An 18,100-nucleotide genomic window follows, 5' to 3' on the forward strand; every position below is an offset into this window, starting at 1 on the left:
AATGACTGACTAAAGTGGTATGATGCTCTTTCAAATGCATAGTGCAGATAGGGCCATTGTCAGTGGGGGTAGCTCTCTTTGCTCCCAGGCACAGAGAATGACCCTTATTTGCCCCTGGTGAACGTTACGTTCAACAGCCTAAGACCAACCCTGCTTTATCAGTCCCATCCAGTCCAGCATTCTGTTCCCACAGTAGCCAACCAGATGCCTATGGAAAGTTCACAAGCAGGACCCAAGTGCGCCCATTAGTAGAGGCAGAACACAGCCTTACCCCCCGGGAATTTGTCTAATCATCTTTTAAGGCCATCCAAGTTGGTGGCCATCATTATTTCCTGTGGAAATGAATTCCATCAATTAGCTAAGCTCTGTGTGAAGAGGTACTTTCTTCTCTCTGTCCTGAATCTTCCAGCATTCATCGGATGTCCTTGAGTTCTAATCTGCTCATCTTCTGCATAGCAGCCCTTCAGACAGGCCTCTTCATTGCATGAATACCAGTAACACATTGCATAAAATGTGCCATTTTTTTTTACACACACCCTTCAAAGGGTCCCAATGCAGCTTATGTAATTATTTCAGAAGTCTTTTTGCATGAAGGAGTGTGGTGCAGTTGTTAGAGCCTAGTTAGGATCAATCAATCACTGGTTCATCCAGTGACCTTGGGTCATGGTGACTAACACTACCTCTTGCAGGAGCAAATTCCACTGTGTGCTGCGTGCAGGAATACTTACTTTTGTCGGTTCTGAATCTTCCAACATTCAGTTTCCACCAATGTCTCCGAGTTCTAGTATTATGAATGTTTGCTGCTAATGCTTACTTGCTTGAGTATACCATCCAAACACAGCTTACCAATGGAGAGAAATTCAAAGAATAAGAATAAGAATATAAGAGTGTAATTTGTGAGTTTGGGGGCTGTGCACACACATGCATGCATGCACAAACCAACCCAGGGCTCTACCCTGACCCAGGGAGTATATGCTGTCCTCAAATCAACTTTTTGGGAGGGAGAGCTAATGTTTAGGGTTAATGTGGTTAGTCCCCAAAATGGTGTCTGGCATCCAAGATCATCACTTCCACCTCAGAAACCCTTGTGCCAAGTTTCACAATGATATCTTAGGAGGCATCCAAATTGGTGCAGGTTGGAACTGTCCCACTAAATGTGGTAAAGACCCCACCAAATGGTGTGTGTGTGTGTGTGTGTGTGTGTGTAACATTCAGAGGTGTCCAGATTGGTGTAGTTTGGACCCCTTATGCCAAAAAAGGGTTAAGTCACTGCAAAGTCACATTTTGATCCATCATCTTGATTCAAAATGGCACCCAACATCCAAACATCAGCAAAGACCACCATTCCCACCTCGGGAACCCTTGTACTAAGTTTGGTTACAATATCTTAAAAGGTGGCTGAACCTATGCCAAAGTGATGTTTCAGTCTGCCATCTGGATACAAAATGGCAGCCAGAGATACACACACACACACACACACACACACACACACTGGGAACCCTCACAGCAAATTTGGAGATGATATCTCGAGAGACATCTAAATGCATAGAAAACATAGGCTTCTCAGCCTTTTGGCCAAGATCAAGTATATATGGAGAAATAATTTTCCAAAATATATAGTGGGCTGGTAATATTTTAACCACAGAATGCCACCAAACCAAGAGGACCTCATGGCACAGACTGGAAGAGAAGAAGCTTTTTTTCCTCCTCTAACAAATATTTAATAACCGTTCCATAATATAATCTGTTGGTAGCATTTGGAACCATCTGAAGCTGTTCGTTTGACAGACTTCCTCCAGACGATGCTTGCCACAACGAGGAAATGGGACATCATCGTTGATTAGCTTCTTCTTCCTAAGGATGGGGGATACAGCAAAAGATCAGTTTTGAGAGCTCAAGTTGGTACAAACTTAAGATTCCCAGTTTGAAGGTGCTAACTGCTGTTGACACCTTTTCATTTCTATTTTTTCCTTATTCAGCCCATCTGGGAGCTTTGTGAGCTGAAGAGAGGGCAAAAATGCTTTCATACAGAGCTGTGGGGCCTGTGGCCTTCCAGGGGTTGTTGAATTGCAGCCCACATCAGCCCCAGCTAGCATGGGCAATAGCCAGAAGTGGTGGGAGCTACAGTTCTTCAACATGTGGACGGCACCACAATGACTATCCTTGCTGTTGCTTCTTTTAAAACCACATTAATCTTCAACAGCTAGCTTGAAATACATTGTTGTTGGCATCTGTCCATCTCAAGGGTCAATGGAGTGAGTGCACCTCTGGGGGTGAAGTCAAACCACTTCGTTAGCAGCACTGAAGTGCTGGGGCGCAAGCCATGATGGTGTGTATGGAGATCCTTGGTTGCCCAGACAACAAGGCCACCACCCCTCTCGGACTTGCTGATGTGGTCCAAACAAAAGCAGAGCAATATATCTGGCAGCAGCTTGGTTGAAGGAGATGCCAGGCAGAGGTGTACAAAACACCATTGAACCGTCTTAGGGACTCCATTCTGGATTTGTAAAGCTATGGTTTTCCCAGTAGTGATGTATGGAAGTGAGAGCTGGACCATAAAGAAGGCTGATCGCCGAAGAATTGATGCTTTTGAATTCTGGTGCTGGAGGAGACTCTTGAGAGTCCCATGGACTGCAAGAAGATCAAACCTATCCATTCTTAAGGAAATCAGCCCTGAGTGCTCACCAGAAGGACAGATCCTGAAGCTGAGACTCCAATACTTTGGCCACCTCATGAGAAGAGAAGACTCCCTGGAAAAGACCCTGATGTTGGGAAAGATGGAGGGCACAAGGAGAAGGGGACGACAGAGGACGAGATGATTGGACAGTGTTCTCGAAGCTACCAGCATGAGTTTGACCAAACTGCAGGAGGCAGTGGAAGACAGAAGTGCCTGGCGTGCTCTGGTCCATGGGGTCACGAAGAGTTGGACACGAATAAACGACTAAACAACAACAACAACATTCCTTATAGCCTTTTCTTTTCCCAAATACGTCCCACAAGGCAGTGGAGGTTTAGGGTCAGAGTTTTCCTTCTACTAGATGAGCTAGTGGATGAGCCCCATCTGCCTCTCACTTCATTCTACAGCACGTGTAGAAGCCACTTCCTTGACCCTTGGACTCACTCTCGGTCTCTTCTGCTCAATCCACTGGAGCCTGTCTTGAAATGCTGCTACAGAAATCAGCTCAAAATATTCCACTCTTCCAAAGAAGCCAGCAGAAGGAATCAGAATTCATTGGTCACAGTATAAGTCAAACCTCAATGCAAAACAGCAACTTCTGGGATTATTATTTTTAACCCCAGACATGCAGGTGAACTGTACAGCTCCATTGGCAGAGCTGGCTCAAGACATTTTGCTGCCTGAGAGGCAAGGACAAAGTGGTACCCTCTCCCCATTCCACATACAGAAGCCAACCAGAATGGCAGCTGAATCTTGCTTCAACCACTAGTAATGGGTTAGCATCCTTCAATGCATCTTAGTGATGGGACAAGGGCAGGTCACGAGGCATGCAGAGTTCCGTTCTCCAGCAGAGGGGATTGGCTGATTGGCTTATCCTAACCATTGATTCACAGAGGGTGTGTTCAGACAAGATTATGATGCCTGATTAGAATGCTAGTGCCTGTGTCCAATGACCCTTTCACACTGCTATACCTGCAGTATACCAGCTCAGTCGGTAGAGCATGAGACTCTTAATATTTGGGCAAAAAATTGTGGCATTGCATGGGGTTGGACTAGACGATCCTCGTGGTCCCTTCCAACCCTACAATTCTATGATTCTATGATCTAAAACCCATGTGTTTTGAATAGAACTGAAATCATCACCACTTAAAATTGTCTTGTATGAACTCTTGAGACTTCAAAAACTCTGAAAATTTGTTAGCTGCAGAAATATTTGGCCAGGTGATATTTGGTATCAGCATTTTGGCATCCAACCATTTTACAACAGTTAATGTCTTGCCATATCCAACAGCCAAGTTACTATAGGATTTATTAAGCTAGTTCTCTCTCGTCCAGTGTTTGGGCTGTTGCTTATGCGGCCAAAGCAGTATCATTCAGATACAGGGAAGGGCTGTCAGAAGGAGGGACAGGGAGAGAAATGCAATTTAGTTTGCATGTAAAGGCAAATCTACCTAATCATAGTTTTTGGAACAATATGCAAATCAAAACACAGCTGTCATTTGAAATCCACACTTGTCTGAATTTTGCAATGCAGTTTTCCAGCCAAGTATTGTATCCAAAATGCAAATTGTAGGGTGAATTGCACAGATGAATGCATATATTACTGAAAATAACATCAACATGCATTACATTAGTGGAAAAATAATTATTATGGAAACAAGGCTTGCAAAAACGAGTACATTAGGCAAAACAGCCTACAAAAATGAGTACATTAGGATAAATTAGCACTAAAATGCTGCTGAATTTTCATGAGGACTTTTGTTTTTTAAAAAAGCAATCCCAAACTATTGTAGAAAACCGAATTTAAGATTGAGAACTGAGAAATTGAGAGGAAGAGATGGAGTCACCCATCCCTAACATGGAACTGACCATAGTCAGTGCCACCAGGTAAACAGAATACCTGTGGGGAGGAGGGATGGGCAGAGGCGAGTGACTGATGGCAGTTAACAGCAGCAAAGCCATGCTGATGGCAGCAGCAGTGGGAAGGAGCCATTGGTGGGAGACCAAGCATGCCAACTACCAACCCTGAGGGTAGTCAGTGGTAATTACGAGGAAGACAACCATGGGAAAGAGTTGCTATATTTCAATAAAAACAAAATCAAATTAATCACATCTCCTGCATGAACATAATACTTAGCTTTGCCAACAAAAGCCCATTATAACATATCCAGTGCTATTTTTCCAGAAAAAGAGGTATTGGAATTCACCATGAACACCTCCCTCGTTCTCTTATAATAGCAACAGAGAGGTGCCAGAACTCACCTGAGAGGTGCTGGAACTGAGTTCCAGTGAGTTCCAGCTGAAAAAAGTCCTATATATAGCCACGCGCTCACCCAGCACACTAACATCAGAAATGAATTACTTCTTGCTTTGCAGCAAGACTGTCCCTCTGGATGTTGTGGAACTACAATTCCCACCAGCCATGGTAAGCATGGCCAATGGCCAGGGATGATGAGAGTTGTGGCTCAGTAACATCTGGAAGGCCACACCTGACTGACAAGAGCAATAGCTGTACAACAACAAAATCCTCTATATCAGGCATCCCCAAACTCGACCCGCCAGATGTTTTGGCACTACAACTCCCATCATCCCTAGCTAACAGCACTAGTGGTCAGGGGTGATGGGAACTGTAGTCCCAAAACATCTGGAGGGCCGAGTGTGGAGGTGCCTGCTCCATATCCTTAAGAAAGGCCCCATCAAACCCAGGGCATATTACATCTGAGAAGACTTGCATAGCGTTGGAAGTACACCTGTCAACACCAGTTGCTGTGAAGCACCAGAGGGAAAGGCACTGGCGCATTCAGGCCACACTTGCAGCCTTCCCAGGCGCAAGGGCGCTGACTTGGGCGCCACACTGTGGGTGCCCAGCACTGTGGGTGCTCACTATGACAGTGGAGGCAGCCATCTTCCCCTGAGTCTTCATGCTGCAATTGAGAGATGGCGGGGGAGGACTCGCAGTGCTTTGCTCCTATGCCACTGACCCAATTCAAGACTATTTTCTTTTTATATATATAAATATTTATTAAAGTTTTCACAGTATTACATAATAAAAAAGAAAAAAGAAAAAATCCAAAATAAAAAACAGTTAAAAATAATTCCATCTTTTCGTCACTTATCTTTCATTTACTTGTTTCCCGGACCTCCTCATACCTCCCTTTTTTGTATTCCAGTTCAATTTATTAGTTCAGCAATTCCTTTCCCTCCTTATTATCCTGATCTTTAATCTTAATATATTGTAACATTAAATTTTTACCTATTAAAAATCCAATTTTTCCATATTCTTTTAAACCATTACAGCTAGAAACCACTTAACTTCAATCAAACATCATTCTAACATTCATTAATTTTGCAATATTTCTGTAAATAGTCTTTAAATTTCTTCCAATCTTCTTCCACCGACTCTTCTCCCTGGTCTCTGATTCTGCCAGTCATTTCCGCCAATTCCATATAGTCCATCATTTTCATCTGCCACTCTTCCAAATTGGGTAAGTCTTGTGTAATAAGTATTCTTGCTGCTGTTGTAGCATACATAAAGAAAGTTCTGTCCTTCTTTAACACCGATTGGCCGACTATGCCCAGGAGAAAGGCCTCTGGTTTCTTCAAGAAGGTATATTTAAATACCTTTTTCAATTCATTATATATCAATTCATTATATATAATTCAAGATTATTTTCCAGCTGGAGGTCCACACTTCCTCTTGGCCAATTTTTGGGGTGGGGTGCATGGCCGGGGCTGAGCTGTCCCTATGAAAACCAGCTATTTAAAGCTGAATTGGAGCAAACATCAATTCAAGCTTTCAATGGATTTATGTTTGCTAAGATTGGGCTTTAAATAACGGGTTTCTGTGGGGAAAGCTCCAGAGCAAAAAGAAGGGAGCTCAGACACTGAGCTTTAAATTTCTTCAATTTTTCTTACATGCCCTGACATTACAGCTCACCTGACAGCAACTTATGCAGTCACACTGGTTTCTTTAGGTTCCTCCCTCTTTTCTCTCTCTTTTTTTTTAATAAAATTTTTATTACGTTTCTTTCCATAGGTTCACAAATTCACATGCAAAACAAAAAACAAGAAACAGATTTTGAAGATAAACAGAAATAAAAAAGAATTAGATATATGTCAGGGAACTGACATCGGAGGAAAGGGAAGTGGTAAGGCTCCCAGAGACTGGGAGAGAGTCAACAGCCAAAGCAGGGACCAGCAGGGGGAGCGCGGGGTCTCTGGAGGAGGATCTCAGTAATGCTGAGAGAGACGCAGCAGCCCAGGCAGGAAGCAGCAGGGGAGAGAAAGGGGTGAGAGACACTTCGAGCGAAAATAGCGGGGAGGTGTCAGAAGCAACTGCAGGGAGACCCATGCTGCGCCGGAAGCTGCCACGTCGTGAGTCCAGGAGACGTGTTTCCGTTAAGGAACTTCTTTGCTGGAAGCGCTTCCGCAGACAGCCACTGTCAGACTCTACTAGTGACTAGAGCAGACATGTCTGAGGAGCTCTGTCACACACAGAGGTTTGTGGGGTCGCACAAACTCTGAAGGGGCACAATTTTAAGCACAAGCAGCTAACCATCCCTTGACAATATATATCGAATCATCTTTCCATAAGTTACTACCAGTTAGACCTCCTCACGTCCTCCCAACATTGCGTTCTTTGCAACAACAATATCAGCAATTTGTTACCTTATTTCGCAACTTACTGTAACTTTCAATTATTATGTTACCAAGTTCAAAATGTTGTAATTCAATTTTAGTACCTTTAAAATAAACATAATATATGTGTTTCAAATTGTCTCCTTTTTTTGTTATAACTTACTTTAGCATTTACCTAATCAAATTGCAGAAGCATGACATTTCCTGATCGTGCACAATCTTAACATTCAAACAACTTATGGTATTTTTGCAAATAGTCTTTAAATTTTTTCCAGTCCTCCTCTATTGTTTCCTCGCTCAGATTTCGAATTCTGCCAGTCATTTCTGCTAATTCCATATAGTCCATCAACTGCGTCTGCCAATCCTCCAGTGTGGGTAAATCTTGTGTTTTCCAATGCTTTGCGATGAGAATTCTGGCTGCTGTGGTTGCATACATAAACAAAGTTCTATCCTTTTTTAACACCTTCCGGTCCACCATGCCCAGAAGGAAGGCCTCCGGTTTCTTGGGAAAGGTATATTTAAATACCCTTTTCAGTTCATTATGTATCGTTTCCCAGAAGGCCTTCACTTTCGGGCAGGTCCACCAGAGGTGAAAGAATGTCCCTTCTGCCTCTTTGCATTTCCAACATTTATTATCAGACAGGTGGTATATCTTAGCTAGCTTGACTGGGGTCATGTACCACCGGTATACCATTTTCATAATGTTCTCTTTCAAGGCACTACATGCCGTAAACTTCATACCGGTGTTCCACAACCTTTCCCAGTCCTCACACATGATGTTATGCCCAACATCCTGTGCCCATTTTATCATGGCAGATTTAACTGTCTCATCCTGTGTGTTCCATTTAAGCAGCAAGTTGTACATTCTCGAAAGTACCTTAGTCTTTGGTTCTAACAATTCCGTCTCCAATTTCGATTTTTCCACCTGGAAACCAACTTTTTTATCCATTTTAAAAACCTCTTGAATTTGAGCATAATGTAGCCAGTCTCGCACCTTACTTTTTAGTTTGTCCTGGCTCTGCAACTTCCAATTATCTCCAGTTCTTTCAATTATTTCCCAATATTTTGGCCAGTAGGCCTCCATATTGGGTCTTTTTAGAGCCTTGGCCTCCATCGGTGATAGCCACCTCGGGGTCTTACCTTCTAGTAAGTCCTTATATTTCATCCAGACGGCAAAAATTCCTTTCCTGACGATATGGTTTTTAAACAATTTATGAACTTTCGCCCTGTCGTACCATAGATATGCATGCCAACCAAAAGCATTGTCGAACCCTTCCAGATCTAGGACATCAGTGTTCTCCAACAGGAACCAATCCTTCAACCAGCAGAAGGCTGCAGCTTCATAATACAACCTCAAGTCCGGCAGGGCAAACCCCCCTCTTTCTTTCGAGTCAGTTAGTATCTTAAATTTTATTCGGGGCTTTTTGCCCTGCCAGACAAACCTAGATATATCCTTCTGCCATTTTCCAAAACATTCCACTCTGTCCACGATCTGTAGGGTTTGAAACAAGAATAACATTTTCGGCAATACACTCATCTTTATAGCTGCAATTCGACCCGACAAGGTAAGTTTCAATCTTGACCAGATTTCCAAGTCCTTTTTAATTTCCGACCAACATTTTTCATAATTATCTTTAAATAAGTTCAAGTTTTTGGTGGACAAAAATACCCCCAGGTATTTCACTTTTTTAACCACACTTAATTCTGTTTCTTTCTGGTACCCCTCTGTTTCTGTAGATGTCAAATTTTTAGCCAAAACCTTAGTTTTTTGCTTGTTCAGCTTAAATCCCGCCACCCGACCAAACTCCGAGATAAGTTCTAAAACTCTTTTCGTACTAGATACTGGCTCTTGTAATGTTAAAACTAGGTCATCTGCAAAAGCTTTCAATTTGTATTGTTTCACTCCGACCTCTATACCTTGCACCAACCGGTCCTCCCTAATCATGTTCAGCAACACCTCCAGGACAGAAATAAATAAAAGAGGAGATAGAGGGCACCCCTGTCGTGTCCCTTTTTCAATTTTAAGTTCCTCCGACACCACATTGGTCACTATCAGTTTCGCTTTTTGCTCTGAATAGATTGCTTCTATTCCATTTTCAAACCCCCGCCCCACTCCCATCCCTTCCAAATTTTTCTTCATAAACATCCAAGAAATGTTGTCAAATGCTTTCTCCGCATCAATAAAGATTAACACCGCCCTTGTGTTCCTCTTAGTCTGCAAGAGCTCCAAAATGTCAATAATATTCCTGGTGTTATCAAACATATGTCTACCAGGGAGAAAGCCTGCTTGGTCCTTATGAATTACTTCATTTAGTACCTTTTTAAATCTACTTGCTAAAATATCTGCAAATATTTTGTAATCCACATTCAGGAGTGAGATGGGACGGTAGTTCTTAAACTGGGTCTTTTCCGATTCTGACTTAGGTATCAATGTGATGAATGCTTCTTTCCACGTTTCCGGTGCCCTCTTCCCCTCCATAATCTGATTGCATACCTCCATCAAAGGTTGTATCAAATAGTCCTTCAAAGTCTTATAATATTTGGAGGTGAGCCCGTCCGGGCCTGGAGATTTGCCAAGTTGCATATTCTTGATGGCACCTTCAATTTCCTGTTGAGTTATTTTACAATTCAAGATTGATCTTTTATCTTGACTTATTTTAGATAGTCCATTTATCTTTAAAAATTGGTCTATCTCAAATTCTTTCTGAGGCCCCTGTGCATAAAGTTCTTTAAAGTATCTGTGGAAGCACTTCCTAATTTCTTCTGGTTTCTGAACCATTCTTCCTTCAATCTCTAGATTTGTAACCGTATTTAACTTTTGTCTTTTTTTCAGCTGCCATGCTAGCAGCTTCCCACATTTATTTGTTGATTCAAACGATCTCTGCTTCATTTGTTTGATTTTCCATTCTATCTCTTGGTTAATCAATTTCGAATATTGTGCTTGATGGAATTTAATTTCTCTCAGCACCTCCTTAGACTTTGGTTTAGTTCTCAACTTTTTCTCTCCTTCGCTTATTTTCTCCAGAATTTTCTCCTTTTTTCCATTCCAGTATTTTTTCTTAATTGTGTTCTGTTGTATCAGAAACCCTCTCATAACTGCTTTACTAGCGTCCCAGATCATTCTTTTTTCTACCGTGGTATTCAAATTTATTTCAAAGTAGTCCTTTAACGTTTTTTGGGCCTTCTTCACAATCTCTTGATCTCTTAACAAGGTGTCATTCATTCTCCATCTAAAGGATCCGGTTGAAGTAAGTCTCAATTCCATTTTCAAAGCGTTATGGTCGGACCCCCTCTTTTCTCTCTTGTTGGAATTGTCTGCATATGTGCCTTCAATATTTCACCCTTACAAAACTCCAGTTCTTCTTAGACTACCTTCTCTTGGCATATTTCTGGTCATGGAATCTCACCCAGTAGTTCCTTAAGCTTTTTGAAATCCGTTCAGAGTGCATGTCCAACTACACTCAACTTTCCTTTGCCTCTGTATCATGAAACCTAGGAGGACATGATCACTTCCTCCCAAGGTCCCCAGACAAACTCCATGAGCATCTAAATTAGAACAGGAGTGAAAACCTCAGGGCCAGGGGCTAAGTGAATCCCCACCCAGCCCTGTCTTTCTTTCCCCATGGCCATATACCTCACCAGACTGCTGTGTGCCCCTCACAAGTGCTTTTGCCTGCCTGGAATGTCTCCTTGAACTGTGAGCATTGCAGCTAAACCAGTAAGAGTCACCATCTGTTATTCCATCCACTTCTTGCCTTTAGCCCCACCCACCACTAACATATAGCTCACAGAAGGCTGCCCATGAGGGAACAGCCACCTTGAAAACTCAATGATGAAACAGTGAGGTGTGCTTAAAAATAGGTGGCACAGTCTTTCACATGCCATTTTCAAATGCTGCAACAGCCTTCCCCAGCCAGGTGCCTTCCAGCTGAGGCGAGTTTTAATCCAAAACATCTGGAAAGCACTAAACTGGGCCTACGTGTGCCATAATAAAGGCTGAGCTCCACTTGGAGTCCTTGGTAGGTAAGACAACTTGGTCCAGGTTATTGGTGTGGGATAAATCAGCCTCATATAACCAACATACTTAACTCTAATTAATACATGAAGGGGTTAAGACCATAGAGTAAACTGTCCTGCTTTGCTTAGCTAAGTCAGACCCCCTTAACTTGGGAGGAAGGGCTACCCAATTCTGTTCTTTGTCTCTTCCACCATGAGAACCCTTCCAGTAAGGAGGTCTAAGCTGGATGCTCCAAGCTTAGGCAAGCCATCTTTGTGTTTCTATACAAATAATTTAGAAACCTTTACCATTTTGGAACTAACCTAAGTTTTACTGCCTGACTTTCCTTGCTGCTATATGGAAAAGCACATGAATCTGACCTTTGAAAAGTTTGTAAGTAAATCATTTTTAACTTACATATGGTTTCTTTCTATGCTCAGGGAAGTGGGGGGCTTTGGAAGCGACTAAGAAAGGAATATTTTAAAGCAAGCTTTATTTTGCTGCATATTTTGTGATTTTAAATCTCTGCTGGGCCCCTTTCAACAAAGAGTACTGGCCCCAAACCTGGATTTAAACATGCAAGGAATTCTCTTTTTATTTCCCCCTTTAACCAAATTACAAAATACCAAAAGCAACCATTTGTTTTAATGCATTGGTCTACAACTGAAGGGCTGGGACCCACTACTCAGCCAAGGTGGGTTGCGACAGCAGTGCTACCAACTATACAAATATATGATAAAAATAATGATTAAGAAGTGGGTCCCCACATGCACGTTTGGGTTAAACGTTAGTCCTGAGCTGGAAAAGGTTGAGGACTACTGGTTCAATTAACCTATATGCCACCTTTCAAGAGGTATTCCCAGATATTGGAACTTCGGGGAAGGGACATAGCTTGGTGGCAGAGCATTTGCCTTGTACGTAGATCCAAAGTTCAACCCCCAGAATATATCCAGGTTAGAGCAGGAGAAACTGTCTGAAACCCTGGAGAACTGCTGCCAGTCATGGTAGATAATAAAAGGTAAAGGGACCCCTGACCATTAGGTCCAGTCGTGGACGATTCTGGGGTTGTGGTGCTCATCTCACTTTATTGGCCGAGGGAGCTGGCATACAGCTTCCGGGTCATGTGGCCAGCATGACTAAGCCGCTTCTGGCGAACCAGAGCAGTGCACGGAAACACCGTTTATCTTCCTGCCGGAGTGGTACCTATTTATCTACTTGCACTTTGACGTGCGTTTGAACTGCTAGGTTGGCAGGAGCAGGGAGCGAGCAACGGGAGCTCACCCTGTCGCGGGGATTCAATCCGCCGACCTTCTGATCGGCAAGTCCTAGGGCTCTGTGGTTTAACCCACAGCGCCACCAGCATCCCCATGGTAGATAATAGCATAGACTAAATGGACCAGCGGTCTGATTCAGTGCCAGGCAGGTTGCTATGTTCCCATGTTATTTATCATGCGCTACTTAGAGGGTCCTGGATTTCACTTAGGGAATGAGCATAAACTACACATGAAATAAATGAACACAACTTACTGCTTGTGCTTGTGTTTGTGCTTCAGCTGCAGTTTCTCCTGCAGCTTCAGGACCATACTGCTCCACGTCCTGACCATAATTGCTCTCCCCGAAGTCTGCTTCATTTGAATAATCCACTTCTGGCGCCCCATAGTCCCCAGGTCCATAGCCTTGGAAAAGAGAGTTGCAAGGCAGGACGAAGTAGAAAAACCAACAGCAGCACAATTGTGCTCCTTTGAAAGGCATCGCCTCCTTCCCTTAACAAAAAGTGCTCTGGGCAAACTGGTGAGGAGGAGAGTGAAGAAAGAAATGTCCTGGGTTGCGCAGAGAGCCTTCCTTTAATAGGGGAGCGCAGCCAATGGTCTCAACAGCACAAAGAGTTCTGTGCCAGTTAAGTTGGATGTTGGTGGAGAGAATAGAAGCAAGAGCAGGAAGTGATGTCACAATGACAGCAAAGGCTGGCGTTTGTAAGAAGAACCTGATGCTGGAAACTGGCACACTGGCTCCTTTTATTTTAAAAGTTGGCTACAATAAAAGAGTTTCTTCTAGGGCTGCCCAGTGGATCCATCACTGAACCAGGCGCTGGCTGTATTGAGTTGAGGTATCCCCCAATCACACTGGGTCCACACAGATTGATCTGAGACTGTCAACGGATTCTGAGAAAATATCTATAATGAATTGAAAAAGATGTTTAGATTTTCATGGGGGGGGGGGACCAGAATCCTTTCTCCTAGGCATCATGTCAGAGTAAATAAAAAGAACGATCAGACCAATATTTATGTATGCAACTACGGCGGCAAGGTTATTGATTGCCAAAAATTGGAAAAGCACAGCATCCCAACTAAAACAGACTGGTTATCTAAAATGATGGAATACTTCCATATTGCCGAACTAGCAGGGAGGATAAGAGGAGATATGGTACAAAAAGTGAATAAAGAGTGGGCTATCTTTAAGGAATATATCAAAATTTATGTGGAAGAAGTAGAATTTTTGACAGATATTGAGTGAATCCAGAAAATGATTAGAGTGAAAGGAGAGTAAAGTTAAGATAAAAGAACAGATTAAAGAAGTAATTAAATGTGTTTACGCTAGTTGGAAAAATAAAGTAGCGCAACAAGAACGGCTGGAAGTCAAGTCCCTTGGTGGGTGTCTGTGTGGGGTAGGTGTGTAGCTATGTTGACATGTACAGTATAGGCAGGTATTATATAGAGTAATGTAGGCATGTTTTATGTTATGAAAATAAGGTAGTGTGTTATGTACGTGTATTGTGTAATTGTGTAAATGTATATGTATGTGTTTTATATGTTAATAAAATTTATTTAATGAAAATGTATTTTTTTTAAAATGATCTGGGATTGTCAAAATGGGGGGGGCAGTCTGAGGGGGAGGACCAGGGAGCAGGAAGAGACAGGTGTACAGGCAGCTTCGTGCAGCTCCTTCTCCTGCCACCCCGACTCCATGACTCTCCCAATTGGTTTGGGGCTCAGAACCAAATCAGATCCACTTGGAAGTGCTGGACCAAGCCCCAAATCAGATAAAGCAGGCAAACATGCTGCCCTACATTTTACAGGCATAATTGCAGCAGGGAAGGGGCTGAGCAAGGAGGGGATGCCTTGAGCCTGATGGGGAGACCCCAGGGGTTGCATCTCGTTCACAGGTTGGCTGGTGGTTCCCCACCCCTGTGATAAGCATTGCCATTGCTAGATGCCTCCGGTGGCCAAGGTTTGGCAAGGTTCAGGCAAGGACTTCCCCTATAGAACAGGTGGTCGTGGGTGGGATTGAAGGCGCCTTTTTGAGAATTTACTATTGCCAGCTTGAAATCATTACTAATGCCTCTGTATTTAATGGTGAGAGCCATTGTGTTTAATGGTAGCTGGTTCTTCAATGAGCTGTATGTCAGTTTTGAATATGTAAGGTTAGAAAAATGCAGCTTATATTTTTTTTTATAAAGATATTTATTGAAAAAAGAATTTTTAAAATTACAAAGGGGAAAAAGACAAAATTACAAAGAAAAAAGACAAAAACAGAAAAAAAGAAAAAAGAAAACCATCATTTTCAAATTCTCCACTTTCATTACCTTCTTTCCATGGCCTCCTCCTCCTCCCATCTCTTGTATCTTGATTAATAATTGTCACAGCAAATCCTTTCCATAATTCATAATATTCTGTCATTACATTACCTTGCTCTATTTTCATCTTATCTTATAAAAAACCTTAAAACTTAAAACTTAAATCTTATTTTTACCAGCTTCTCATAACCATTACCTTTTTACCTAGTTCTTTAAACATTCTTACAAGAGCCAAGTAATTTCATTTCAACATTTTTGCAACGTTCATAAAACATTTCTGATGATAGGGAAAAAAAGAGAGAATAAAAACAATCCAATCTTCTTCCAGCGTCCCCTCCCCCCGGTCCCGGGATTGTCAGTCCTTTTTATCCCATTAGTCTGGCACATTAACCTGGTGATCTTATATCCGAGGCCTTCAAATCTCTTCCATGTCCCTTCCACAATTCTTCTTCATATTTTCCTTTCACTCGTGGGAACTCCAGCTTGGTAGTGTTTTTGACCCTTTTCAACAAATCAGTCCCTTTCTCATAGTCCAGACTAGACTCCATGTGGTATTTTAAAACATGTTTCAAATTCCCTCCAAGATTGGAAGTCCCAACAGCTCCAAACCTCTGACGGCCCATTGCCAGATTCAGAAAGTCCAAACATCCCTGCATAGGGGGGTCAGAAAAATGCAGCTTATAGAATGGCATGCCCAACAAGTGAAACAAAAGCTAAAAGCCTCTGAAGGGCTAAAATTATTATTTTTAAAAAATAATTTTTATTAGTTTTTACACATATTTTCCAGCATAACATCCTTTTGAAATTTTTGGCTATCACAGCCTAATCTTCCTTCGACCTCGACTGATGGTTTTCTAAAGTCTTTCTAATTATGCATTTTGTTACTATAATTATTGCTATAAACTCAAATTTCCAGTGCATCTATTCTTAATTCTTTTCACAAAAGCAGCTTATAGAATGGCATGCCCAACAAGTGAAACAAAAGCTAAAAGCCTCTGAAGGGCTAAAATTAAGCCTGATGTAGGAGACACACAAACTTTGTCTCTTTCCCCCAAATACTCATACACACCACCACAAGATTCCATGGGTTCCAGGTGTGCTTTACCTAGGATTTGTGTTTCCTTTTGGAAAATAAGGAACAGCGGAGAGAAAAAGTTGTGTTATACCACTTCAGGCTATTTGTTCAGTCATCTACTCTCAACTGGCAATGGCTTCTCTAGAGTATCTGGCAAAGAGTCTTCCCTGGTCCCATCATCAGATTTCAGGGAGTCCTTAGTCCGTGAACGTGCAGCATGCCACTTGAACTTATTTTGAACACTCAAGAATGACAGCACTTCTGAGCATGTGCAGAGTTCCTTTCTACTCATACCAAGGCATATCAGAGATTGCCCTCTACCACAGTAAATATTACAGGTGAGAACGTTTTGCCCTCCAGATGTTGCTAGGCTCCCAACTGCCATCATTCCTGGCTCTGCTGGCTGGGGCTGATGGGAGTTGGGAGTACAACATCTGGAACATCAGAGTTCCCGAGTTCCTGTCTTAACTGCTGCATATTAAATGGTAGTTAAATAAATGGTTACAGGGCCCAATTAAAAAGTTGGCAACCTTTAGCTAGAGATGCGACTGATGAGCTGACACGGTGTAAATTTCTTATGACTTTATTGCCTATTACCCATTTGCAGGAAGGGAAATAAATGTAGATTCAGCTTTAGCTCATGCCTGCGGCTTTTATACATTAACTGTGCTGTCCCATCTAGACTGCAGCTGATTTTAGGACACATGAAAGTACTCCAGGGCACAGAATGGAAGGATGCGTGTCCATTTTAAGTCATCTTGTTAGCCTGTGTTTCATGAAGAGAAACCTGTATCCAGCAGATGGCAGCAGAACTTGGTTCTTGATAAGGTGACCAAAACACAAGTGTACAGTGAGTGTATGCACTGGCAGAGGAACAGGGGTGCGAGGGGAGTGCTATGCCCCCAGGACGCGCACCAGCCATGCCCTGGCCTGCTCTCTGCCCCGCGCCCCCACCAGAGCTTGACGCTCCACCACTGAGTGTATAGGGTGTTAGAGGAGGGGTAATGCCTCTGGTGGGGGGCACATTGACCCCCACCCTGCACCCAGCTCTCACCTGTGGCTCCTAGAAGCTGTCAGCATTTGACAAGGCTCAGAAGGCTCATAAAGTAGAGCATGAGGCTATTAATCTCAGGGTCAAGATTTCGCCAAAAATCCAACATCATCCAATTCACTTCAGACCAGTGCCAAACACCAGGAAAAGGCCCCCTTTAATGTTTGGCAGTGAAAAGCCCACAGCGCCCTAACCCACGGGGTCAATATTTTGCTGAAAACCCTGTGTCATCCGATTCACTCCAAAGCAGAACCAAACACTGGCAGAAGTCCCCCTACAATGTTTGACGGTCAAAACCCAATGTTTTAGGGCAGTGTTTCCCAACCGGTGTTCCGCGGCACACTAGTGTGCCGTGAGACACCGGCTGGTGTGCCGTGGGAGGGAGTCGGGCGGCGAGAGGCGGCGGCGGCGAGGATCCGCGTCGAGCCGGGGGCGGCTCCGCGGTGGTGGTGCCGAGCGGCGGGGCAGCGCGTGCAAAAGGGAGGAGCGCGAGACAGCGGAGGAGGAGGAGGCCGGCATGTCCGGGCAGCAGCAGCAACAGCAGCAGCAGCAACTCCCGGCGACGGCTCCTCCTCCGCCCGCTATCGCCGCCACCACCACAACAGCCGCCGCCGCCTCAGCTGCCGCCGTCCCTCAGTCCCTCGCTCTGCTGCCTCCTCCCACCCCGGCAAGGGGAAGGGGAAAAACGTTCACTTTTGTGCGTCCCTCCCGGCGTGACGCTGCGCGCTGACGTCACGGGGCGGGGCTTTAATGGTGGTGTGCCGCGAGATTTTTTTCCGGTAAACAGGTGTGCCGTTGCCCAAAAACGTTTGGGAAACACTGTTTTAGGGCACCCCACAATATCACCCCTTGACCCCTTCTCTGATAAACCGACGTCCGATTTACTCCAAAGTGGTGCCAAACACAAGGGCAACCCTCCCTGCAATGTTTGGTGATGAAAATCCCGCATTTCACAGCAGCCCAGAAAATGACCCCTAACCTGTGGGGTCAAGATTTGCCAAAAACCCGAGAGTTATAAGCCTGCAATATCGGGAGACCCACACACCCTCTCCACCCCTGCTCTAATCCCAAAGGCCCCTTATAAAAGA

General features: G+C 43.5%; 1 long non-coding RNA gene across 1 annotated transcript; it reads right to left on the reverse strand.

Annotated features, from left to right (window-relative positions):
* Positions 1-1,696: 1,696 nt before the first annotated feature.
* On the reverse strand, positions 1,697-14,100 carry LOC309519599. The gene is made up of 2 exons (XR_014213854.1): positions 12,840-14,100; positions 1,697-1,854 (listed from the first exon to the last, which is right to left on the reverse strand). It is a non-coding gene; the product is annotated as an uncharacterized lncRNA (long non-coding RNA).
* Between the last annotated feature and the right edge of the window lie 4,000 nt (positions 14,101-18,100).

Source organism: Podarcis vaucheri, assembly GCF_965113315.1.
Source record: "Podarcis vaucheri genome assembly, chromosome: 15".
In the NCBI taxonomy this organism is placed as follows: Eukaryota; Metazoa; Chordata; class Lepidosauria; order Squamata; family Lacertidae; genus Podarcis; species Podarcis vaucheri.